At 47.7% G+C, this 27,932-nt stretch overlaps 1 pseudogene; it reads right to left on the bottom strand.

Moving 5' to 3' along the window:
- Positions 1-2,933: 2,933 nt before the first annotated feature.
- LOC125957187 (fibrinogen C domain-containing protein 1-A-like) lies at positions 2,934-24,682 on the bottom strand (annotated as a pseudogene).
- Positions 24,683-27,932: the final 3,250 nt, after the last annotated feature.

Here is a 27,932-nt window from a genome sequence, read left to right as displayed (position 1 = left end):
AAGACAGACCGTAACGGAGAAGAAGGAAAAGCGGACGATAAAATGACGATTGACTCGGTGGCACGGTGACAGTGCTGCTGGTCAAGGGTTGAGCCGGGGACCAGTTGATGAAGTCGATTGCCACTTGGAGCGATTGATATACCCGCTTGACTTCTAGGCGAGCCACTTCGAGTACTACTGCGCCGGGATGAGAATGAGGACACTCTTAAGGGCTTCTTCCGACGTAAATAATGCTACTCCAGCTGGAGCTTTGCTCTGTTGCTGGAACGGGAAACAGCGAAGAACGTCTTCTTACGAGGACATACAGCTTTCGAATCTTTCAAACGCACAAAAAACGAGGGTAAAAAAGGGAAACAAACGCGTCGCCATCGTCGCTGGATTCGCCGACATTTACATAGTAAATCCATAGACAGATGTCCAGACACAACCTGGAGCGGGAGAGCGATCCAGCGCGCATGAAAGCCTGAAACCCACCCCGAAGCCATTATCTCTAAACGATGCAAGGGAAAGCAGTAGCAGCAGCATATCCTTATCACAGCCAGCAGCGCGTACAATGGACTGAAGGAGGTTGGTAAATGTTTTACACATAAAAAAAAGCTACCAAACCACACAATGTGTATGTTATCCTTCCCCCCATGGGGTAGGCATTTTGCGTAGGCCGTCAAGGAGCAGTGCTTGCATTGTAAACATCCCTCATCCAAAACGGTTACATGTGGACGCAGATCCTACCGTTCTGCTCCAGCGTATTGAAGACAGGGCGCCCCGTGAGCGGTCCTCGAGCTTCCTTTTTAACAATACAGTGTTCCTTGGCAACTGCAGCCCTACAAGTCTGGTCTTCTATTTTAGCTCAACTGCAGCCGTAGCTGTAGCTGAAGAACGAAGGACGAAGGACATGTCGATAAAACAGAAGAACGGGAAACATAAAAAGGAGAAATCAATTTGCTGCAGCTATTATCAGCGTGCACATAACCGAACGCATTGGTAAGCCAATGATTAAATGTTTCGGAAAGACACACACGGACCAGCAAAGGGGAGGAACAACGAAAAGGTGGAAGCGTGTGTAAGCGTGTGTTCCCGGGGAACTCTGAACTACACGGAAGGCCGATAGGCTGCACACACATCCGTCTAGGTACGTCGCTCAAACTGAACATGCATTGACCAACTTGGAAGCACAAACAAAAAAAAAGAACAGGCCGGACCAGGCCGATCGACCGGCCCAAAATGCCACGTGAATTGTGGGGTTTGGATGACGAGAGAGCGAGAGAGAAAGGGACAGAGAGAGAGAGAGAGAGAGAGAGAGAGACGAAGAGAGAGAAAGAGAGATTGATGACTGACATAATTTCCACCAGATTTCATCGTTGATCCTTCTGTACTCCGAAGCGACTGCAGAAGATACACGAATCCGGGCCGGGGGGCCAAAGGAAAGCTGCTTCGTAAGAAGAGGGAAAAAGGGGACCGGGGGAACGGGGATCTAAAGCCTGCTGCTGTTGCTTCAGTATTAACATTTTTTATCGTCATCACAAGCACGAGCTTCCCGCTTCCGCTGCCGTTGAAGCGTGTCGAAATGCGGGCACCAAGCGAAACCGAAACCGAGACGACGCATCCTTCATCCCCAGCGCACTTTGAGAAGAAACATTTCTTCCAGGCGTGACCCCGACACCCCATCCTACCTTACCCTACCTTCCCCACACCGGCTTCATATTTGATCCGCTTGTTTTAAACACTCGGCGGTGCCATTGGCTGCACGTGCGTGGCGTAGGTCTAGAGAGCGGAGCGGAGCCCCGGGAGTCCCCTCCCTAGAACCCCTCCGAAAACATTTGTCAGCTCACGTAGTGAAGGAGACATCCAATGCGTGTCGGCTTTTTTTTCCATCCTGACAACAACACGAGAGACGAGACGAGACGAGACGTACGGGACAAGTGAAATGCGTTTCTTGAATACATATGGCACGTTCACGTGGCGTGTCCGGCCACGGAGGTCCCGGGACAGAAAAAAAACACACACACACGCGCGCGCGCGTAAAACCATCAAGAGGTCTGAGCACCGCTTGGCAGAAAGGGCGAACCAGGGTATCAATCTTCAAAAAGTTACATTTTAATCGCAGGTGGGAAAATGGAGGGCCAGGAAAACCCATTCGGTTTCGTGGGATGGGTTTTCTTTCGTTTTCGTTCTCCTCCTTCTTCTTCTTCTTCTTCTGCTTCCTCCAGGAGATCGATTATTCATATTCCGGTGTGAGTGACACACGGCGAGTTTTTTAAGGCCGTGTTTGGCTTTGCTAGTAGGCTTTGCTGGATGCTGCTAGTAGGCTTTGCTGGGACCGTAAACGGTTTTGTGGTTGCTGCGTTCCGTTTCATAGAAAAAGGATTACCGACAATGAAGGACGAAGGATGTGTAGCATGTGGCGAGAGAAATGGAAAAACATTAATCGAAATCACAATTTATTCTCGAAGAAAATGAATCCATTTTCTAAAAGAAATGCAGCATACATTGCTTCAGTTTGTCGGTAAATAGAATATTGAAATAAGGTGAAATAATGTAAGTGATAGTCACTGTAACGCGCCGCTTCCACGAATACCCTAGCACCCCATCGAACATCCCGACCGATTCGATCCGTTCCAAAGCGGGATTTCGAATATCAAAAAGCGCTAATGTCGGTCGGATGTTGCCTTTAAAAGCCCTCGCACCATCCGGACCTTCGCAGCGCCCTCCTTCCTTTTCCTCTTCTTTTCTCCATGATGGTGGTGCCGCCGTCGCCGCCGCCGCCGTCACCGCTGCTGATCAAAAGGAATCTCGAGCGTTTAGCTCGTAGATGCTCTCGCGGTGCCGTGCATATGTGGAACATAAATTTTCCCAAAGCTCCCTACACAAAAACCGTCCCGGTGTGGTCGGTGTGACGTGTGTACGCGCTGTCAGCGCTATTCGAATACACGTCTCTAATGTGCCGTGTAGTGGGAAGGTTCGCCTGTGCGGCGGTACGGCATGGATTACATGTTTATGCTAAAAGGTGTTTTGACGAATTTACCCAAACACGCACACATATGCGCCTTCGAGCACTAGAAACATGAAACCACAACGTCAGGCGGACTTATGGAATACATTTCTAAAGGCGAAGAAACCCGCCAGGAGCTTTGATACCATTCCAAGTGCGAAATGAAATAAAATCCTTCCTTCTCAATGGGGTGTCCTGGTTTTGGGAGAGGGGGGACAGGAGGCTTGACAGATTTCTAAATCCCCCCCTCCCTCTAACTTTTTTGGAAACCCCCTAAGGCGATTCTAATTGGATTTCCCTTTGATGATAATCAATCAAACTGTGGTTGACAAGCGTATTTGTGCACCCATTGGAGCACGGTACCACAAGGCATTTGCCCGTAAAAGTGAGATTGCCTCATGTTCAATCATCATTTTTCGGAAATGAAATAATATTATTCACCTTCTCCGAAGCACACCGCGAATCGTAAACAATGCTCATCGAAGTTGCAAAAATACTAATCTGGCACCACAACGAAACAACACGCCCTTTCCCGGAATGGGATCAAGCAAAAGGTGGTCGGTTGGTCGGGGGGAGAGGTTGGCTAAAAGCTAAAAAGCGAAAGGATTTTCCGTTCTCCGGATACCGGCTATTTATTAGTCAAACTCCGGCCCCCCCCCCAAGCAAACATATCTTTCCGAAAACACTCACGCCTCGGAGGCAAACGTTGTAAATAACGTTCCGGGAACAAAAGTGAAGGAATAAAAACTACTTCGCCAGAGCCAAACCAGCGAAACTCGGTTGCGGCTGTATTTGCTTCGTTGGGATTAGAGCGAAGCGAAACGAAACAACGAAACAACGAGGTTGCTGCTTTGCCCGTAACCGGAACGGCGTTTAGTTGCTTCACTCTATTTTCTCTCTTTTCTTTTTAAGCAAATCTCTCACTCTCTCTCTCTCTCTCGCTCTCTCTCGTTCTTTCTTTCTCCATCGCTTGCTTTACATTTATTTACATTAATTAAGAAAATTTACTGCAGGTATCACATAGCAAATTCGGGCGGATGCCATTCGCATATACATTTGCATAAACATTTGACTAAGCGTCGGAAGCGCCATCATCATTCGTGACGATTATTTCCGGTGCGTAAGTCAGTCAGGCTTTCTGCCGTCTGTCTTGGTAAGGGTTTTCTTTCGCATTTTTCTTGTAAATTTTTTTTGCAAAAGATTTCGAGAAGGCTAGCGTCTAGCGTTTGTTGCACTCGTAGAGGCTGCTCGTAGTGATAATGATAGTGTGTGTGTATGTGTTTGTTAGGGGGCACCGGAAAGCATCAGCTCTAATGGAAGAACTCTTCCTGAACTGCTGACCCGAATGACACGGAGGTCTTCTCCGGGCGACCTGGCTACCTCACACATCGGAAGCCCCATTAAGGGGAGAGAGCAAGAGAGAGAGGGAGAGCGAGTGTGTAATGGTGCCGCACAACTTCTAATGGTGCTGCAACCATTTAGAAGTTTAAGAAATACGACATTCCCTCCTACGCATCCAGCCATGAGCGTCGGTATGAGTTTGCTCCAGTAAGTTCACTTTGTTCTAATGGAATGAATAGTATGTATGTGTGTGCGTGCGTGCGTGTGTGTGTGTGTGTGTTTGTTATCGAGGCTCCAGTTCGAACTGCACTTGTTCCAGCATAACTTATTGGATAAAAGTTTCCACTTTTTTGCTAATCAACAGTTCGCTTATTGAAATTAAACTCTCTTTGCCTTCTCTCCGGTGCTATTCGGGGAACCTATTGACGACTCAGAACCACAGACGTAGTGCATTATCGAAACATCCTCCAGCCTCCAGAACACGAGCTCATTCTACGTCAGCTCATTCGAGCAAGGAAAGGAAACTCCATTGAAAGCATTGCCATTATGGCGAGTGGGGGGGGGGGGGCACTTGCCAGCTCTTCTTATCGCCTGTCCCGCCCTCCCGGGGGGGCACTTGCCGTTCATTTGCAACGAGAATGAATGGCAGCTTAAAGCTTATCCACAGACACCGGAGCCGTGCACGACGGAACCCCCAGCCGGCACTGAGAACCGGCCCTATCGACGGGAACCGGGTGTGGCTGGAGCACCTACACCTGCAAATCTTGTCGAGAAAGGTGACATAATTTGCAAATCCGTTCAACCAACAGGATCATTATTAAGCTTACTTTACCCCTCCCACCCGCCGTTCTGCATCCCCGTACATTCCCCCTTGCGTTGCAGTGCTGCAACGAGTCGTCGAGTCCGATGCGTTTGGCGAACGTTCGCCGAGCGGACGATCTCCGTTTGAAAGTTGGAGCGGAACGAATCACCAGACACCAGACGACAAATCCGCGAGAGAAGCTGCACCTCGCCCCAAGGGGCGTTCCGTCACCTACCGGGTGCCCCCCCCTCTCGGTCCTAGGCACTGCTTTGGGTGCAGCCGTATTGGAGCTTCCGAGGTCACACGGCGGAGACCGGGCCAACCAGCGACCGACCGAGCGACAATATGTGTACACGATTAAATTGAAATAAACGATTGCCACCGTTCGTTCGTCGGTAGTCGGTAGTGGTGGTGGTGGGAAGGGGCCTCACGGGGACGACAATCTAGGTCTTTCAGTGTTGCATCTCGCACTCGTGCTGCGGAAAAGGTGACTGGCAAGAATGTCGGGCGGTTGCGATTGCCCGTCGGTTCACTTGTTTCCAGGTATTTGGCACGACACGCACGGGTACGGAACACGCCCTGGTCCTCCCGTGGCCGGAAGGAACGCAAAACTTCTCCGGGCCATACTTCTTTGGATACTTCTCACGATGTTGCAAGCAAGGACGCTGACGCTGACACATCCACGCTCGATCGAGCGGCACATAGATTGGAAGACAAAGAAGCGTGTTTCTCGAGAAGGACTCCTGGAAGGAGTTCGTAACTAACGGATATTCATAGCGTAGTCAAGCAGTCAATTGCGCTGCGCAATTCGAATCGATTTGCTTGAAATATGAAAGACGATGTGTTCGAACTGATTCTGATGCAACCAAAGCAACCATTGGAAAACACGACGAGAGACATGACGGATGTTAGAGCAAAATTTATCATACAATGCATTCAATAGAACTTTTGAGGAGTTTAATACATTGATTCAAACATCAATAAACATGACAGGAAAACATGATTAAATAATAATTGACTTAACAGAATAAAAGGAATTAAATTATGAGGTATCAGTTAATGATAACAAATGCAAATTTCAGCAAAACAAAGGATGTAATAAAAAAAATCAGTTCACATTGTTGTGAAATGCAAACAGACCGCCGCGGATTTCAGCTTTTTGAAGTCGCTTTATTTTTCCTCGAGCAGACTCAAAATTTGTCTGCCTTCCGTGGCGGTTATCTTCGGTACACTCGTTTATCGCCTTTCGCTTTCTTTCTCCTGGTTGCTTTTCGCCTTCTTTCTCAGTTGCCGCTTGCTAGCTCACTTGCCTGCAAGCTCGCACGCAAGTGAGCTACGGGTGGCTGCTCGTGGGCCCTACCGATAGCTGCTGCTATCGGTAACACACATAAATCTGATGCCGTTGAGTTCTAACAAAATATGAGAATAACTAATATTGCATATTGTTCTAGTTAATAAGGGGTTGTGTGGCGAACCAAAAACTACATAAACAAATTGCAAATTATTGAAGTTGCACAAGTACAGTGGTGGGTAATTAATGAAAATAAATGCGCACAACCCATCCCCGTTTTCGCAACACATGAATGGAATGGAAATATTAAAACCATGAGCCGCGATCGAACAAAACGTAAAGAAAAAAGTGCCCCCCCTATCATATGCACCGAATATTAGACATGGCCCATTGCTGCACTACTACACGCTACCTATCATCTGGTCTAGTTCCTGATGAAGTGTTACAACCGATGCTAGTGATCCCTGTTTCCCTGTACCACCCACCCCACGATCCACGACATAACACGGGTACCGCTTTGTTCGTCACCATTTTCAGCTCGCGTTTCCCCAAGAATTGAGCTGCTCGGCGAGGCTGTGTGTTTGTGCGCGCACACACCATTTTTTCATTTCATTTCATAAAATATTAGTGATTTAAATATTCATTCTACCTCTCCACGGGTGGGCCCCGTTTTGGAAATAGTGGTGCGGAGGAAGCCAGCAAACAAAGGATTGCACTTCGACAACCACCCCGCGTACAACTCACCACACCCCTGTGTCCAAGGTTCCGAAGTCCGTTCCGTGCACTTTTATGCACTTCACCGGTCCGAATAGCCTGGTCGTCCCGTGGGGGATTGCCGATTTCCATTGGCGCAGTAAAATGGAACGGAAAACAGCCATGTAAAGTGCCGAAAGTGCCACAGCCTGCCACAGGAACTAGCCCCCCCCCCCCCTCCTTTGGTTGGACGGACGCTAGAATGTGTTCAATTTCGGTCCGCAAAAGGTTACACAATATGGAAAACTTTTCACCGAACTTTCCACCGAACCAGCGTTAGGATTCGGTTGAAGTCGGTTCCAGGGAGAGGCTCCTCTCACACCCGGACTCTACTCTTCTGATCTCTCTTTCTCTCTCTCTCACTCTCTATCTTGCTCCTCTCATCGATGAAGTACTTTTCAATACCGATTTGTAATTTAATTCAAACATTGTACAACTCACTTCTGTAATTTTGCCCGAACACGAGTGACATGGTTCATAGTTTTCAATTGCATCGTCACACACCCACACACACACACGCTCTCGTTCTCGCATATCGAACGATCGGATCGGATACACGTGGTGACTACTGCTTCCGGATCCTGCTGCTACCTTTGAGTTTAGAACCCTCAGGAGTCAGGGCATCAAATCAACTATTCAGATGACAGCGAACAGGGAACCATGGGGCTTTTCGGTGGACCCATGGAAGGATCACGAAGTTCGCTCGATGAGTTTGGTAATTTTATGAATTGTGCAACTTCTGTTTCCGGCAGCGCCAATGGCCCACTGATGCTGCCGATGGCCCTAGTGCTGGTAGCAGCGATCACGAATTTAAGACTAACCGTAATTGAACGAATTGTTCCATAAAAGTTTGATAAACGGCCATCACATTGCACCGGAGCAGCGAGCCACCGGGATCGACGGATCATCCATTCGGAACACACACACACACACACGAACATGTCACGAGGAAATCGAACTGCCAGCAGGAACCGACTAGATGGCGGATGTTGGTGTACGGACATGGATTGGACAACTTTCGTGGCGGCAAAAACCAATTACCAAACTGTTGACGATATGCCAACCGTGACCGAACCGATTCAGATTGATATTTCCAGATCCAATTTCCCTGTCACGAATGGTATGTATGTATAAGTGTGTGTGAGTGTGTTCTGAGGTCCTTGATTTCTAATCTAATTCCTTATTCATCCAGTGACCAAGCAAATGGTGTGGTTTGTAATTTTTGGAATCAACTTGTCCCCCCTCTCCTAGCACGATGTGGTCCGGTAATCAATTATGTTCTGCTCGGTGCCGCAACCGGCGAAAAAACCGAAATCTCTCAAATGGGACGCTGCCACTGCTTCCACTGTTAGCTCCCCCATTAGAAGATGGTTATTCGCAAAAGAAGTTTACAGTTTCCAAATTCTCGTGGACCTTCGGCATTCAAGAAGTCATCCCCAAAGCAGCCCGGAAATGGCCGACGAAAACATAAAACGAAAAGCGATCCATTTCCATCTCATTGCCCGGGGGAGGGGGTACAAGCGTATCACTTTCCCCCGCTCCCTCAGGACGACACTCCATTACCAGAGAGATTACCGAAAACGATTGAACTTATCGATACGCTTGACCGCGAATTGTTCTTCTTTTTTTTTGGGTTATTTTCTCGTTTTTCCCGTTTTGGTTTGGTGGCGGTTTTATCCTCGTGAAACACAAACGCGCGAGGACGCTTTTAATTTCCCGATTCCTCGGAATTACAGGCGTACCCAAGCGAGCGGTGCGCTGCTCCGTTGCCAGGGTTTCATATTTCTTCGTTACGCCTGCCAACGCAATGGTTTCGCGTTGGGCCGCGGCGAAATTCAAGGAAACGACAGCGCAAGCGAAATGGAATCAATTTCTTCTCTGTGGTGCGCTACGGTCGTTGCCGTTGGGCCGGTTTTGGAGGGGGGCTAGGAGGTGGTCAAAATTTATGTCGATCCGATTTACCGATAAGCGCGTCCTTCGTCCAGAGCGAGAGAGTTTGTCGCCATCGAGCACATTTGTTAATTTCCAATTTGCGACGATTGCTGGCTGGCTCTCGATGTTCTCCGTTCTCTGTTTTTAATGGAGTGTTAATTGAGTTTTTAAAACATTAACTTTCATTCGGCTCTCGTTATAACATTTCTCTTGCTTCTCGGATTCGCTCGCTCGCAGTTTTCCAACAATTTGCATTATTGACTCTTGTATTAGTGATGCGAGTCAATCTCGTACTCAATTGTTTTCAAAATCGTCGACACGAACGGACGAACGACCCAATAATCCAGCCAGCACAACCACTCGCACCACATAAACCTGTCCGTGCCAGGGAACCTCGAGAACCACGGAATCAGATAGATAAAGTCCCTCTTCTTATGGCGGTTCCGGCAATAAACATATTATTTTCATTGCACTGTGTGTGCCATGATTGAGGTAACACCGATCACCAAATTGAATTCCGTGTCGAGCCAGACGTCCAGCCAGCACACGTGCCGTGTATTGCTCCACCTCACGTCATCAGGTGCCGTCGAAGGTTTGGTGAAGAGAAAGCGAAGAGCAGCGCAGAGTCCTCCATCCTTTCGTCGATTAGATCCAAAGGTCAGGTCCGGTTCTTGGGGAGTGCGAGAGAGAGAGAGAGAGGCAGAGAGAGTCGTGACTTCCTTCCAAGGCTCGGGCTCACCCCAAAACCGACCGGTACCCCGGCACTGGACCGTCAACACATTCTGCGTGAAGCTTCGATGCTTTCAGATTGCAATCGACAGGAAATTGAATCAACCCCGGAGGAACCCGGTGGCACCGACACATAACGAAATATTGCCATTTTCTGCATCGATTTCTCTTAATAAAGAAGGGGAAGGACGATGCGGATTGCTTGCTGGTGCGCTGGCGTCTTGTTGCTTCTGCTGTCGATGCAGTTCCGCTGTTGGTCAGGAAGTTCGTGTTCTGCGAGGGAACAATTCATGAGGTGGATTGTATTTTTTTATGTCATCTAACTTCGTTGTAAATTTACATTAACGCACTGATTGACCGAATCGGTTGTGCGGTTTTCCTGTAATGGAGTTGCTCACAAGTAACACCAAAGCAGCATCGAAAGTCTCCTACGGGAACCATAAAATTCCATTTTTTACTTCCGGTAATAAACGATTCGGTTCCGCATCAGATCTCAAAACGGGTTTCCATGGAATTCCCGTTTTCTTCTTCACTAGTAACGCGCTTAACGAAGACGTGTCGACATCACTTGCGAGGTTTGGAAACTCAATAAAAACACTTTCGAGACGAACCACTCTCTGGAGGGCCACGAGAGGGGCGAGATGATGGGCTGTTCACAGTCCTTGATGGGAAAAACTTTTTGCGAAACGATCCTCGTTAGCAGTGATCGCTGACCAATTTCGCCTCGCCCCGTTCGAACAGACCCAGCAGAGTGACGGTGAATGCAATTTAACTTTCCCAGTAACTCACACTGGACAATGCTGGAAGGTGGAACTTTGGCGCGAGATTGGATATCAGTTTACAACGAGAGAGAGTGTCCGCACCGACCGACCGACTGACCAATTATCATGCCAATTATCGTTCCAATCGTCCATTTTATTCATCAAAACGCACATCCACTGCCACGTAACACATTCTCCATTCTCCTAAACCTCGCGAATCATCATCCGCGAGTAGCTCATGCCCTGGTGCGAACTCTTAAAGTGATACCACGAGACCGACTTCACATCGATCGCGTTCATGTAGCGTCCGTTGAGGTTTGAATGGTGGCAGTTGTTGTACCACCAGGCACCCTCGCACGTCACCGCACAGTTCGAGGTGGACCCATCGTTATCACGATCCAGCGTCGTGAACTTGAGGGTCTTGTGGTAGGTCAGCGAATCCCCACCGGTACCACTGTACGCGCCCAGCTTCTTCAAGCTGTACATCTCCGCCTCGCTGCCAATCTCGAACTCCTTGTACCGTGCGTACCGATAGTCACCGGCAAAATCCTCCACCTCGATCAGCAGCTGGTAGGGCCGGGCGGTCGTCAGCTGATGCAATCGCTCCAACCCAATCCAAAACTCACGCTCCAGGCTACCGAACCCATCCCGGTACTCGGTCCAGTTGCGGAAAAAGTCCAGCCGACCATCGAACCGGTGCTGGATTACGATCCAGCCACCTCCGAACTTGGTCTGCTCGCAGTACACCGGAAACGGTTCGCTATCGAGGGACGCCGGTGGCCGGAGCAGGTACTTGCCGGACTGTTTCGACGGTTCCTCCTGGCACGAACCGAACGGACCCTTGTGCTGCATGCCCTGCAGATCGAACAGTGAGCGAGCGTTCGGGGCGAGACCCTGTTTCGGTGCCAGACTGAAGATGGCACTGCGCATCACCTCATGGTTGGCGCAGGCCGTCTGACGGGACAGTATCTTCCAGCTTTGGCCCTGCAGCGCCGTCAGGTTAGTGCCGACCGCTTGATCTAGCCGGTCGATGGCCCACAGCATCCCGCTGAACAGCTTCTCCAGGTGGGCCTGATTGTCGCTGATCGCTTCGCTGTGCTCCTTCAACTCGAAACCCTGCTCCAGCAACTTATACTGCAGATAGTCCAGCTTGGCCATCATCATCTCGAACGGAAAGCCCATCACGCCGCCGGCCGAAGGTCCGGTGTCGGTGCTACAGTTACATGCAGTGGTAGTGTTGTCACCGGTGCTGGCCATGATCTGACCTGGCCACAGCAGCAATAAGCTGATCACGGATACCGTACAGCGGCGTACGATGGTGACTATCATGGTTTGGCTGTTTGGCTTCTTTAGAACACTCGCGAAAGTCTCGACTCGAGTCGACCGTCAGCTTGTTCCCCTGACACTTGATCCGGATGATCACTTGGGCTGCCAGTTTTATAGCGTTTGCGGCATTGCGTTTTATCTGCCACGCGAACCGTTGACGTCGTTGGCGCAGGAGTGATAGTGTAGCTTCCGGTGGCGCGCAAACGCAAACGTTAGCGCTGAGGGGCTTTTTGGCTCGAAACGGCGACTCTTGGCTGAAAGAAGAAACAGCGAATGGAGTGATTCCCCCGACTTTAGGGTGACAATCAGCTACTGAGCTACTTATCAGACTGTGGGGGATGCTGCTGCTGCGTGTGACGATGATTAGACGGCACCATCTCCTGGGAGCTGAATCTGAAAAGAGGGTGCAACAGAATTCATTAAGGCATCTGCTTACGATGCACTTTGAAGTGAAACTCGGTGAACAATCACCCCAGACCGGTCAAATCGTAATGTCGTTACTAACACAGAGTGCTACGATTGTCGAGCGACAAATGACGTTTGATGTTTGACCAACCAAACACCAAGCCCTCTCTATTTTTTTCTAAAATAAAAATGCTGCACATCAAAGTTGCATAATTGCTACGTCACTTCGAGGTTAAAACGATGCCGAGAATGGGCGAGATAGCACTTTCTCACGATGATAACCTTCTCTACGCTGCGACGCCTCTTATCGCTACCAGACGGGTGCCAGTAGCTCAGCGCGTAGCCGGAGACCGACGACCGAGACACTTGCGAGGCGCATCTCAATATATCTTAATTGCTACACGAAGCGACAGAGAGAGAAAGAGAGCGAAAAAGTGCCACATTTTGCATTTCTTCCAAACAATAGCGAGCATACCAGCGCGAATGTAATCATCTCCTTGGCGGTTTTATTTTATTGCTCTTTTTCGGTTGTTTTATGCTCATGAGCAAAAACCGCAAATCACAAACGTGGTAGCGGGCGTACCACGGCCGGACTCCCTGGTCGCCGAGCGGACATCCATGTTGCAAATTGGTCCATATTTGCCCACTGGTGCGCCTCCACCTCCCGCGGGGGCGCAGAACAGGACGCTCGTGTCTCGTGAAATGAGAATTTTTACAATCTTTTTTGATGCAGCCAAATTTAATTCCATTCCTGGTTTCGTTTTTTTTGCATTTTTTTTCTGTTGGTTTCCTCTTCTGCTTCTACTTTACTTTTCATAAGCTGCTCGGCCATCCAGTCGAAACGGTGATGTACCTGGTACCAGGCGCTGCTACTGCTGCTGCTGCTCAAACGATGATCAAATTGCTTTCGTCATTTCGGCCATCCTTCAGAGCGCACCAACCGACCGTTCACCTGAACAAGCCACAAGCCAATTTTACAATAAACCTAACAGCGTCCTCCTTATTCTCTTCCTGTTTTCTATTCGCAATCTTCGAAGCGCGTACGAGCCAACAACCGACGACAGTCTATATTGCTGCTGCCGTTGGTGCTGCGTCAAATATCGAGAGCCCATGGCCGTCCGGGGGGTGGAGGATTTTGATGACGAAATTATGAGCCTGGCCTTGCCGTTGTCAGCAATGTCGTAGGAGCCAGAAGCAGCAGAAGAAGGAGAAGATGAAGAAGGGAGCCCAATTGAAAGTAAATGACTATATTGTTAATGTGAAGGGAATTTGCATAATTCTGCTTTGCCAAACTCTCAAACAGCGAAACGGAGGGTGCGGCACGCTAGAGGCGGGGGGATGAAAACTGAAGCCAGCAAATCATCTCCCGTTCCCCCCAACCGGTTGTTTCGTTATTTTGTGCCCATCGGGAGATTAGGCTGGTAGGCAGGCTGACCAGCAGTGGGGGGAGGGGTTTGATTATTTTTCGCCTCAGGGGAAACCTACCGCAGACGACCGGTCGCGTCCGGCTTGTTTGTTGCGCAAATTGAAGTTGATGTGGTTGAGCGATAAGTACAATAATGATTTTCGTCAAAACTCCCGCGCTCATATCCCGCGCTCTGTTGGAACCCCGAGGAGCTTATGGTCCATGATGTCCTGTACCTGTACTCTGCCCGCTGCCAATCTATTTCAATCATCGTCTTTGGTTCCTTTTGTTTCCGGCAATGTGGCTAATGAAACATTATGCTCGTAAAACAATTTGGGATTTCCTTTTTTAATGGGAACGCGAACGCTGTACACCCCAAACCAGCCAAACAAAACAGATCATTATGGGTTCGGTGTTGGTCGCCCCTGTGTTGGCACTGGCTCTGGATCTGTGCTCCCAAAGGATCAATCTTTCAATGTTTGTTACGAAACTGACAAACAAATCCGGAGCACTGGAGAAACTAATTGATTGTTATATCAGGGATCATTTGAAGGGAAGCATGTTTGAAATTGAACATGTTTTAAGCACACCGATTGCAACTTCCGACTGTTTTTTTTTTAAGCTGCGACATTGATATTCTTTACCGTTGCCATGATGATGACAGTTCACTAAAATGGGTACGGGCTATGGAGGAACAGCTGATCAAATGTCGCTTCGTTCGACGCGAAACTTTTCCTGATAAGAAACTCTTATTTATGCAAAAGAGCACGATGACGACGGCGCTCGTTTTAAGATGTCGCCATAGACGCCATAAGTTTTGTTTTTTGCAACGACAGTTGCACTTTGGCGCGTGAACGGAAGGTCGTGCGTCAGGCTAGTGCGTCAGCTGGTTACCATTGACTGGAGCTCCGCGTCTCTTTCAAGTTGCTGCTGGTTTCCTTTGTGGTTTGCGAACATGAAGGCTTCTCCTTTTCATTTCCGCTAAGTACAGAGCAAAGTGACTGCTGCTGCCGTTGCTGCCACGTGTTCCCAGGTTAACTATGCAGCCTGTGAATTTTGTGTACACTTGGTGATGGGCTCGTAATAACGGAAACAGCAGTTGGTAGAAGTTTGTTTGAACAAGTTTTTGCATACCTTACTGTACGGCACACCACGCAGGACAAAATATGGTTCCGGCACAATAACTTTTCTTATTGATTTTTCAACTATTTTTCTCTTACATAATAACAGTCTCATTAACGGTTCTTTAAGAACAACTTTTAAGTCAATTTAACTAAACCTCTTAACCCCGTGTTCCGGTTGTCAACTTCATAGAATCCCATATGCAAAATTGAACACAAATATCGCAGGAACGAGTCGTACGAAGCAAAACCGGTAACCGCAACCCGTTTGTGCAGTCGCTTGTATGGCTTATCTGCGTTATTGAATGAATTCCAATCAAGCAAACAAAACAGTCCCGCTTCACTGAAAGCGAACAAGAACAGCAACACGTAAAAAAAGCGCATCGCTCGAGCGGTCGTAACTAAGGAAGCAACTAAGTTAAAGCAATGACACGACCACACTATATTAGCCACGGGACCCAAGAACGTGCCCTGGAACTGGAATTATCCTAATTGAAATCGAGGAAGGTTTCCTTTCCGATGTTCCACGGTTTCCCGGGGACTGGGTTGGCCCTATTCCTAGCTGCACTCCGCGGTACCGCACAAGATCAATTGGTGAACCCGACTTTCCGTTGCGAAGAAAGTGAAGCAAAAAGGGCGATGGAAAAGACCAGAAAAAGACCGTTCGAAGAAACCACACCACAGATCAATGAAATGATTTCTGTTATCTACTTAAACCGACCACCCTGCCCTGCGCTCGCAGTGCAGCCGCAGTAGCTGCCGGACCAGTTGGTTGGTTGGTTGCTTGGTGGACCTTCGCAAAGGTTGGAATTTAAATGGCGAATACACACTCTTCCCCCTCCGGTTGTCCGTAGTCCACCAGAGCACCAGGGGAAGAAGAAAAGATCATTATACTATCTGCCGCGGTGCTGCTGTGGCTGGGTCTCGAGAAGTGTCAGAAATTGAAAACCATTCAGCCATTCGGCCAAGGCCAAGGATTGCTGTTCCGGCGCAGCAAAGACAGCGAGAATGGTAGAATTTATGTGCGGAAAATGCTAAAAGAAATAACAGTTGGGACTACTCTGCATATAAATGAATTATAGCTGGTGCTAGCTGGTTGGCCGGGTGGCCGGTTGGTGGAAGGGGAAAGGATTCGGATTCGCGAGCGCCAGGAGCTACTTGTGAATACACCATGAATACCATGGCAAGTATCTGTAGAAGTGCTTATGGTAATTCATCGTACTACGGGACTTCTGGGGTGATCCTTCTGGGGTGGAGTGAGGAACTGAGGGACGGTGGTATAACGACTCATTCCGCCGGGGTGGGGGTTACCGTCGCCACACCGTTCTACCGCGTCGTTAGGAACATTTTATTTTAAATCATAGGCGCGTGGTGTTGTTGAGTTATTTTTTGATTTGGAAATCTTTTCGCTTCCATCCACTGCCAGACGGCGTCGGTATCCGCTCGCCGCGCCGCAAAACAGATTATTCAAACTCTCAGCCAACAAGCGGGAAAAGTGGAAAAATGCCCGCAGAAAAAAATGAGCGCAAATTAAGTTATTTTACATTAACGGTAAGCTTTTTCATTCCACTTTTGATGCCATTTGAAGTGCTCCACGCACTTCAGCTAGGTAATATCCGTTAAACTCAACGTCAGTCTCACTTTGAAATGCATTTCTTGCTTCATCAAGCTGCTCAGCCGAGGTGTAGTGTGGCCCAGACATGAGGTGAAAATATGGTTCATCAAACTTCCGACACACCGGATACCGGATCGTTCTGAGTCCTAATGCCCTCTCCTTGACGAAACCATAGCACCTGCATGAACTCTTGCTCGACAAGATACACGGCTGCTGAAGGATGTTCCTTGTCAGTCATGTTCCCCGGGTGGTGTTGTCTGCATTGCGTCCATTTCGTGTTTTTAGCGTTGATGTCTCACGCACTTCATCGAAGGCTATGGACCTGAATTCAACTTTTCGTTCAAGTCTCTTTTTTCCTCGTTTCCTATTAGTGGAACAGTGGTGCCCTTTCGATGTTCCAATTGGCACACTGACTTCGGCTAGCTAAAATTCAGTTTAGATTGTGTTCAGATATTTTACCAACATGTTCTTCGCAAAAGTGCAAGTTGTCAGAATTAATTTATCGTACTATTCCAGATGCAGAGTAACCAAACCGCACCCAAGGTTTGACTTACAAAATGCAATCCAGGAATAACAAATACTGTCCCCAAACTAGAACATTCATGTTCCAGGCATCCAAACAACGTCCTTCACTGCCCTTATCCGCTTGATGTTGTTACTGCATCATGGTGCTTTGTATGCATGTGATTGTATATAAAAAAAAAACGAACCTTTTCTACCACGACCACAGTTTCCAGCTTCTGCCACAGGCCACCCTCCCCCCGGAACGCATTCCCATAATCGGATGACGGTATTTACTTTGATTTCATTTTGCATTCCAACTGTTTGCCAATGGGGGACTGGAGCGAGAGCAGCGAGAGGCAGAGGCAGTAGCAAGAGCAGCAGCAGTGGGAACGCCATTTATCTTCATTCGTACGCCAGGACCGATGGTTTGAGCAACGGGGACGAGGACCGGCAGTGAGTACTAGCTAGGGAGCGGAACGACAAGTGGCAATCGTCCCTGCGTCGTCACGCTCGACCACCAACACACACACACACACACCAGCCACTCGAGTGCACACCCAATGGTAAACTGCAGTCCAGGGACTCCCGCCGTGAACGGCAGCCACGCCAGATGATGATGCTCACTTCTTGTTTTCCTTTTTTTTTTTGTTTTTCAAATATCCCCTTAATAGGCCAGTAGTCCGGGAAGCGGGACGTCAGTGATGCTGCGGTAACCAACCAGCGACGACGACGATGACGCCGTCAAGCACCATGCTGGCGTCCACAAATACCCACTCGAGAAGTATCTACACAGAGCCCGCCACCGAAGGCCCGTCCTCTCTGGTCGCTGGCAGCTATCGATGATGTACCATCGGAAGTACCATCGACATGTCTATTACACTCTTTACATTATTCATGACCCATTTCATGGCGGTTGAGGTGGTGGTTGATGCTACCGAGAGCCGGGACCCCCCCCCTCCTCCCCCGGGGGGGAGGTGGGTTTGACAATGGAAGTGGCGCACGGGGCAATGTTTTCATTGTGGCAGACCCTTCAGCTTTGTTTGTTTGATCCTGATGAGATGATAAGTGAGGCCAAATATTTTCTCATCAGAATCCCGTCCGACTGACTGACTGACTGACTGACTAGTGGACTGACTTTAAACCATTGAGGTGGTGAGATCAAGGGAAATCAAAACCTGTCGAATGTCTAATTGATGTTTGTGGATTGATTTTTGAAACCGGAAAAAATGCTCCCCAAGTGTTGCTACTAATGAGGCCTGGAATTTCAATGATAACACGTACAAGTAGCCGATTAACTCATGTTTTCTGTTTAGTGCTGAGAGTTTAACAGATTGAATCTTTCTTAAGTGGAGGTCAATTTACAAAAAAGATTTATCAAACCTTAACTCAACACAAATAAATCGCTACAAGGGTTCCATTTGTTCATCAAATCAATTCAATCTCCCTCAAGCCACGATGACCACAACAGCCAACTGTACAAGTGTGTGTGTGTGTGTTTGTGCTCAACTGTCTGAAACTTTTAGTTATCTTTTTCCTCACCGCAAAACTCGACCTTCGCCGGTTTTGGGGAATCGATAAATTTATCAAAAGACAAAACAAAAACACCCCGAGACACCAAGGCGTACGCGGAAGACCAAAATGAAACATCTGAAACAGGAAGCCGCAGCAGCGAGCGCAGCGTTGGATTGGCAAGAGATCCCAATCGGGACTCGGCGGGTATAGAATAAATACACGCGAATGAAAACACAGACCGATCCGAAAACGGGAGCCAGATGTTTGCATTTTTATTTCCGCCATTTTTCTCATACGGCGGCAGATTGCCTCTCCCCGCAACAACAACAACAGCAACGAAAAAAACGCTGGAACTATGATCCAAACTCGAGCAGTAGTTGGTCGGTTGTTGGTTCCGTCCACCGAAATCGGTTCTTCCGGTGCTGGGGACTCTGTTCCGGGTTCCGGGCTGTGTTGTTTTCCCGGACGAGGGGGGATCCAGTCTGTATTTATTTTTCAATTACCGGCCGGTCCAAGTCGCTCGCCAAAAAGCTGTCACGAGACGGAAGATTTATCGGTGGGACAAGGTCATCCCTTTGTGTTCCGATGTCGCGATGAACCGGTTCGCCGCAACTGATTGCCGCAAACCGTAGCCGCTTTGTTTCACCGCGAGTCAATTAAAGCGTTTGGATTACATGCTCGATTCCAGCTGCCAATTGGTGGGGGGCGGCATAACCGAGGAAACGAGGAATCGCATCTCTTTTTGTGGCAAAGGAAAGGATATCATCAAATTGTACAATATACAGAGCAGGCTTCATTAGAATTGATTTGTTTATAGATTTGATCATCTTTTGCGTTTCTCATCCGAAAGAAAACAGAATGCTTTATCAGTACTTAGATTAAAGTTCAATTTGTTTCTCCATCTAATTATTTCAGAGTACTGCTACAGTCTTCCAGTCGTGGATCAGTTTTTGAAGTTCCGAAACCTCATCAAAATTGCTCGCTTGGATTGTGATCAACCGAGTCAGTTGATGATCGTCGAAAGAGATAAATCATAAAGCAGTCGGCACTCAACATTCGACCTCTCGTGTGAGGAGCATCGAGTGAGGAGAAACGCGTTCCCTCGAAGAGGGGAAATAGAGATCCTGTGCGCTCGTTGGAAGCGAATCGTGCCGCGAAACACGTGTTGCAGCACTCAGAATCCAGCAGCACCCTTTCGAGGTTGAGTGCCAACTTGCACATGGTGCCCATATTGTTTATACGAGGAGGTGTGAGTGTCTTCCATTGTCCCTCGATGGGATAAACGGATCAGTTTCGAATCAACCACTTGATGTGTGAATTTACGCCATGGTCGGCCTTTGCTCCATTGATTCTATTTCAATCACTAATCCATGCAAAACACCAATACATGTGTTCTTCTTGGGTCGAACATTCTGCTTTTTCCTCTAAAAGGTCAATGTAACATCCAACATTATTCGTGATTCGAGTGTAAAGAATCCAGATAAACCTCCACCATAAAACAAACTGCATTCCAGGGCTGGAAGAGGAAGTTAGTCATTGTACTGGCCGACGACCTGCCATCTGCATCGACGTAAACAACTTGCGCGGCAGCATATTGCGGCAAAAAGGGGGCCTCCGGTGCGCTTCGCTCGCCCGCCCAAAGTTAGTTACTAGTTTCATTAAAGTTTGTCCCAAAATGGTTCAATTTAATTAAAATTAACGAGCGGAATCAGTTGCCTCAAACGGTGTTTGTTTTTCAGTGCCATGATCAGGAAGCTCGGACCAGCTTAACCACCCCGCCGGGTTCAGTGTAATTCGTTTATGAGCAATGAGAAAATGCATGCAAATTGCAATTATTTCGAAAACAAATTTCAAATCAATGTTTTCGGCTTGAGCTGCATCCAATTATGCTGCATTCGGTTGCTATCGTCATCAAGGGTATCCATTCAAACTGTTGCTGCATTACATTCGATTGAATTCCTATCCACGGGTGCGTGATGCCGTATTCAAATTATTAACTAGAACTAATATAACTTTTCTGCTATGCATACGCTATTCTAACAATACCGGACACATAATGCAGGTTCTATTATCATAGGAAACATCGAGTGTAGGAAGCAAATTCCATCACCAATATTTGTCCACAATGCTTTGGCTCACTGCACAATGGAATGTTGGTTGCATACCACAAAACCATGCAGCGCTAATCCATCCCGACTAAGCAACGTCTCGAATGTCACGTTCGATTCGTGCCCGATAGCGTGACCTCCTTCGGGATGCTCAAAACTCGTAGTCCCAGGTGTTTCTTGTTATGGCATTCCGTAACCAGTTGTTGTTCAATTGATCGATCGATAACTAGTTCGTAACTGTGTTGAGACTCAGTAGTTATAGAAGGTGTCTTCGTCTTTAAACGATGAATCATACTCTGACATTTATCGTGTAGCGTGGATAACGGTTGAATCAAATGTTACAAGTACACGGTTATCATCGTTCAAAAAGTTACTTGCCTTACATGAGCAGAAGCGTTCAGTAAAGGTGAACCATTAAAGTATGTGTGTGTGGCCAGACATCAGGGTCGGCATCGAAGGCATCGAAGCACGGAGTACGATAGCATCCAGGAGAATGAGAAATCCGTTTAAAAACCGGGACGCGCCATAAACGGCTTATGAGCGGAAGAACGGTTTTAACTGCGCTCGGTATAGTGCCCGACGGTGTTTCGTTGAACACTACTCCACTCCGCTGTCGTGTGCGAGAGAAAGCTGGACCATGGCACCATGGCCGGAAATACACGATAGGCTTCCTTGTTCTTCATCAACCCAACATAAAAGGCCACCATAAATCCTCTTCACGTCTAAACTAGCACTCGCGCAAGCAACACTGCAGCTGCTGCTGCTGCTGTTATTGTTGCTGTTGTTACAACTACTTCTGCTGCTGCTGCCAAGCGTTGCATGTTGCTGGCCAATGGTGTGCTGTTGCGTGTGTTGCGAGGAGTGAGAAGAGCAGCGAGGTGTAAAGTGTGGTTGAAGAGTGTCTTCTTCGTTCTGAGTAGCAGCGAGTGATTGAATACACAATGCGGTCAATCGAGCAGCTGCCAGAACCTTTCCGTTTTCCCCCCACCGTGAAGCTTCCCATCCAGGGGCACTGTGGAGCATAGTATGATGCAGACTGTGCGCCCACTTCGAGCATGCCTCTTTGGCGCCCTAGACAAGAGCTCTTCTGTTGAGTCGTCGAGGGATTTGAATTAGTAAGAGCAGTGCATTGATACCGATTGATATGTGCTTGTGAGCGTGATTGTAATCGTAAATCGTGTTCGGTTCGATGCTCTGCTGTTTGATGGAGGCGCCTGGTCCTTGACCTTGAACAGATGGAGGCGCCTGGTAGCCCGTGAAAAAGCTGGCTTTTCCTCTACCTTCATACGCTTATTTTTAGTTTGCAACAGTGTTTAAGTCTATGGAATGTGTAAAGAAAAGAATTTAAAATGAAAGAATTAAAGCATACAAATATTTCGAGAAAAATCTATATTCGAGAGAGACTTACTTAACCTTAAAAGAAATATTCTCCATATCTACAGTATGATACTATGGCACTGAAACATCAAGTAAATTATCCGCCAACACTATGATACATCCACACACACACACCTACGGGCAACACTCCAAATCCTGAAGCACTCTTTCCCTCTCTCTTTCTCTCAGAGAGATCGAAAATGGGGGAAAAAAATGTAAAAACACGACGTTGTAGTACGGCGTGCCTTGTTTTAAAAATGTAAACCCCTAGCCCCCGTGTGCATCGTTGTGTGCACGCTTAAAGGATAATGCTACGCTGTTCGGCCTGCCGGGTAAAAAGTAACCAGCTTACTACGAACACACGCGTGGGGACTACACTACATGCGTTTTAAATCAATTTTTCGATAAAGATAAGGGACGGCGTAATTGATTTAAAACGATGCTGGTGCTGGTTGTGGCCGGGGACTCGTTCGTTCGTTCGTCCTGTGGCTGTGACGTTCACGCGATGCCGTGCTGTTACGTGTCACAACCGGCTGGTGGAAGTGACTGTTCAAGTGCGATGATTTATGCCCTTCAATCATGCCCTCGACCGAACCGTTCTCGAGGCTCGCCGGGCTCGACACACTGCCGGCGCCGGGAACTGCTTGCCTGCCTGCCGATAATGATAGGTTGCGGAGAGTGGTGTGTTGACGAAAACGAACGTAACACGTGGTGGCAGAACATGTAGATATGGATTTCTTTTTTTTTTTTTTTTTGTTAAAGCGAACAAACTCGTTTACATGAAAAGAAGTTCGTTTGCTGGAAGAATAGTTGTGTAAGTGCCTAAAATGGTTTGCTAACTCGTAAAGTGAACGATCCTCGCTGCGTTACCATAATTCCCTTCAATCAATTCACACCGAATGGTGATGAGGAATCCAGCTGATCCATCCATCGGTTCCGGCGTCGACACGCTCGATGCAACTATGTGATTTATGAATTCCGATTGTCGTGATAGCATCCACCGCATTCCTTCCCGGAAAGATGTTTTGCTCCGCGAATCAACAAGTTCATTCCATCGTGTTTTCCCGTTCTCTTTTGCGAGTCTCCCAATAACCAATATTCGAGTGGTGTGAAGGCGGCGGCATGCTGCGCGATTTATGATCTCTCTGCATGAAAAGTTAATCCAAATTCCATCGCTCCGAAAATTAATCCCATTGATCCCTCTGGATGCTCTGGCTCGCTGCTCTGCTCTACTCGGCGAAGCACGCATGGCCACAACGGGGGCCAAGGCATTCCATCCCCTACCAACCAGCATAAAATGGTTCCTCCAGTGTGGCTGGCCCCTTCAGCCGTAAAGCCTTCACCGTACACAGCATGACTTCTTTTGCCTTTGCCTCCTGGAGGCAACACCATCACTCACCGCACCGCACCGGGATCCGGGCCTACCATCCGATAGGCAGCACAATCGCGAATAAATCCAATCAAATTTACATGATAAAGGGCGGGAATGTTTGCGCGATGCTATTGAGCCGTAAAGTTGGACGGAAGCTGAAAAATCGTCACCCTCGGATCGGTCGGTCGGTCGGTTGGTGGCGCCCGTTTTGCCCGTCGCTTTTCTTCTTTCCTTTCGTCAAACCCCCTGGCCGTGCCTGCCTGACTCAGCATTTCATTCCGGGACAGCCGAGGTGGAAAATGGTTCGCACCGATGTGTTATGAATACATTTTTCGAAGCCCGATCCAACCGGGTCGCAACCACGCACGATGAAAGGCAGACAAACTCGCGGAAAAAGAAGCAACGGAATGGGCTGACGGACGGACGGACGGACGGACGGACGGACGGACGGACGGACGGACGGACTTGTGTTGTGTTGTGTTGTGCGTGTAAATTTGAAAGTTGGCCAGATTCTACGCTTCTTCCCTTTCTTGCTTTGCTGCGCGTAGCAGAAGAACCGAGAGCGAGAGAGAAGAAAGAGGCCAAATCATTCGCATACCAAATCACCAAGCTCATCAATGGCGTTTATGCTGGATTCACCGTAAGAATCGTCTATGAAGGGACCCCGTGGATGCAGGCATTGATGTGAGATTGAAATCTAAATATATCCGCCAGCGCGGATCGCGGATGAAGAGATTCCTCATTTCTTTGATGGAAATAATTTCAATCAAATAACGCTCGAATCACCCAACAATGTGGCTCAATTTGAAGTCATTCCACAAAATTCACACAACGATCCTAGCACATCGCAACCCATACGACATTGTGACAGATTCTGTTTCGCTCGATTGAGTTTCCCCAAAATACCTGGAGCAAAAGCAACAGCATCAATCAGGCCAGACCGAGAACGGAATCTCCATGAAAGATGCCAATTAGCACAGCAACCTGCTGTGCTCCATTCACTCCAGTGGCCACCGCACCGGACCAAGCAGGGGAATCCTTTCTCGGTAACTAATTCACAAATATTTGATCTAGCTCAGTCACTCAAGCTCAAGCAGCCCAAAGAGACAAGCTTTATTTCGTGCCTTCCGACGGTGCACCTTCAGGTACCGGCGCCCAAATTGGCCCAATATTATTATCCATCAGTCCATCGTCCCGTCCCGTGGGCTCCTGGGGGCTCACTAGCACCGGCTATTCTGACAGGCTGCGAGACGCCTGCACGTCACCGAGACTGAGAGGCAGTCTGACATGAGGGAATGGATACTAGGGGAATCACGGAACCGACCGGTGACAGTGACATGATTGCATGATTTATGCACGGAGCCCACACACACACACACACACACAGCTGCTGTCCACGACGATTTAAGAAGTGCTGTACGTATGAGCGTGTGTGTGTATGCGATGTTAGCATCAAGTATTTCCTGCTATCAACGTCTACATGTCTATCCTTTACTTTGCTGTTGCTGTTGCTGCTGCTGCTGCTTCTTCTCTCACATAAAAGACGATCACCTTTGGGAGACATATTGCATTGGAGAGACGAGAATCTGTTCCAAGCCTTAAGTCTTTCAGGTAGCACTGAGCCAATCTGTAACTGGTACCTTCGTTGACAACAGTATACGAAGTAAAGAATTCCGTTTCGAGGTTTTCTGTAGCAATGTATTCCATATTTCCTCAGCATTACTTCGTCCATCGTCTACACAGAAATGCGGATCTATACTTCCAGTTCCAAACAACTGCAGGCATTTGCTTCATGTAAATATATTTATCCGGCTCGTTTGTTAAATTTCAATAGAAATGTGTTGAATGCAGTAATCAAACAATAAATTACAAGAAAAATTTCACACATTTATTCCAATATGACGTTCAATTATCCGATCCAACAGGATTAACGCTCCATCAGTATAAATAAATCCTGCACTAACAGCCGCGTTAATGTAGTAATTGTACGAAGGAAATGTGATGAAACTCGGTGGCAATCAATCATCATTTCTTGGAAAACCCAACAACCACCAACGACCGTAACAATTGCATCCCAAAGCTCCTTTTCACCCGGAACACATCCAACGCATGTTGCAATGTGCCGAATGCTACGCTTCTGTTCCTTTTGTGTGAGAAATAATCCTTCGTTCCAATCATCCTTACATTCGAAAATGGGATTCACCGACCATCGCATCCCTTTCAACACTATCTCTGGTTCCCACGAAGAGCACCCGAATGCACAAACACATGGCACCGACCGTACCAGCGATTGGATTGCCAAGGGATTCAGTTTTTGCAATAAAATGTGTAATGCACTACCTCACAGGCGTTGTGGGCGTCCTTACACACTAACCTTGCAGCGACCTCGATGCCTCGAATAAAAGATAGGCTTAAGCCGGCACCGATCCGGCAAGCCTTACATGTCCGGACGTCTGGTATCAATCGTTTGGCAACATTCGTGCACCCTGTTCCCATCTGCAGCTCAAGTGATTCAAAAGGATTTTCAATTACACAACTCGAGAAATCGAGCGCATGACGAACTTGCACGGAATGAATGCAACACCAGGCCTGGTCTTTCAATACAAAACGTTACTTTTTATAGAGCCTTCATGCTAACAAACACAAAAGGAGAGTAACAATGAAGCTTTTATCGCATCAGTGACTGCAACTGAGTGACAATAGAAGCGAGATGTCAATACGATGCAACGAGATCAGCTGCAACAATCGGCTGACCAGAATTTCAAAGAAAGTTATTCATAAAAGGATCCACATGTTCACTATAAGATATTTATAAGCAATAAATAAGTGGAGGATGGATTTGATTGTGCGTCATCTGTAACAGCATTTTTAACGATTTTTACCTTAAGATAATCAAATGGCTCGTTACTGTAATCATCCCCAAACGGTTTAAAAAGTGTCGTGAGAACCTATCCTCTTAAATGAAAATGGAACGCAAATAAACGGCTTATCACCATTTCGGCGCTCAACTTTTGCTCAACAATCGTTAAGAAGCTGTCCGTTCGCTCGTCGAAAGTGCAGCATGAAACAGCAACCGATGACGAACCGATGATGATGATGGCCGCTACGGCGTACATCATGCGAAGCATCACCGCAAAACTTGAACAGTTAAAACTCTCGATCTCGTAAAATCCAAAGTTTTGCCACCGGAAACCTTCGTATGCCGCGTTCGGTGCGTTCGCTGGTTCGTTAAACTTTAGCGATTTCCGCTTCCGTAGCCAAAGTAATGGAAGCGCATAAAAAAAAAAGTGCGGTATACTTTTCGCTCTTTTCCTCAATCAATTTGTGGTCAACATTATTGAGTGCCAGTCAATCAACCAAGTTTAGTGATTTCTCGAGCCGTTCGAGACGGGATATGAAAATGAGAAAGTAACAGTAATGAGGTAATCCTATTTTGGGAGTTCACAGCATAGTCCAACATAATGCACCAATAATAGGTTTGAAAAGGAGTCAAGGAAGGTGCAGCAGATAATGATTTAAGGTTTAAAAAAATACGATTGTGTGGCGTATTATGGCGTTTGCATAAGCACAGGTCAAGAGAAATCACGCAACACCTCGCCGCATGCCTGTTTTATCCTCATAATTCATTATGCTGCCTTACCGCCACCACCACTCCAGTCCCTTGGGACGATACACTTCGGAGTGATAATTGGAGAACATGAACCTCAATTATTGTTTTGCATTCATTAAGCGGCAGTTAAAAATGCCAGCACAACAGCTTGCAGTGGCCAACGAAACGAGTAAACGAATCAACGGTACTGCCCTCAACATCCACCCCTAGACCTTCCACTTTCACCCTCTTTCCCTCGTGCTCTTCTAGCTCCACGGAGTGTATTTCCGGAAAAATGCTTACAACAGTCTTAGCCATTCACACTTCCTCACTCCCAAGAGAACAGGGAGAGAGCCGGAGAAAGCAATAAATTTCATCATTAATTCTAATCCAACGCTCTATCAACCACTCCCCGGGGAATCGTTCTTCGGACAAAACCCCGGGACCATTTGCGCACTAGAACCACACAAACGCATACACACACACAAACCCGCACAAGGACACAGTCTGAGGCGGACCGTAGCGAATGGAGCGAGAGCAATTTATTGGATCAATATTTACGCACCGGAATGAGGGATAGCGCGAGTGAATCGTGGTCCTTCGCAACCAGTCCGCAGATAGCACAAGCTCCAGAGCTACAAAATACCACGACGCGAAAGGTGTTTAAATCGGTGACCAAGTATTGGCCAAGTGGCTGAACGGCAGCAACTGCACTGTTGGAGAGCGGCTGTACTTCAAAGCATAAAATATGTTTTTTGATCCAGCCAGGACATCCTGGACTTCCTGCGCTCATAATATTGATTTCCTACGAGTGCATGCAGAGCGCAATCACGAATCACGTCACCAGGTACACGACAACAACAACAACAAAAAACCGGTAACCGGCAACGGGAGTGGGAAAAACGATTAGACTTCTGTCGCCAACGAGCTAGGTGCCATTCCGAATCGCGCTTATTAGCACCACTAAAGGTGGTCGTTTGTTTAATGTGCCCTGTTTCAC

This window comes from Anopheles darlingi, chromosome 3 (assembly GCF_943734745.1).
Source record: "Anopheles darlingi chromosome 3, idAnoDarlMG_H_01, whole genome shotgun sequence".
NCBI lineage: Eukaryota > Metazoa > Arthropoda > Insecta > Diptera > Culicidae > Anopheles > Anopheles darlingi.
The sequence above is the reverse complement of the archived record's forward strand: the minus strand, read 5'-3'. Positions and strand labels throughout refer to the sequence as shown.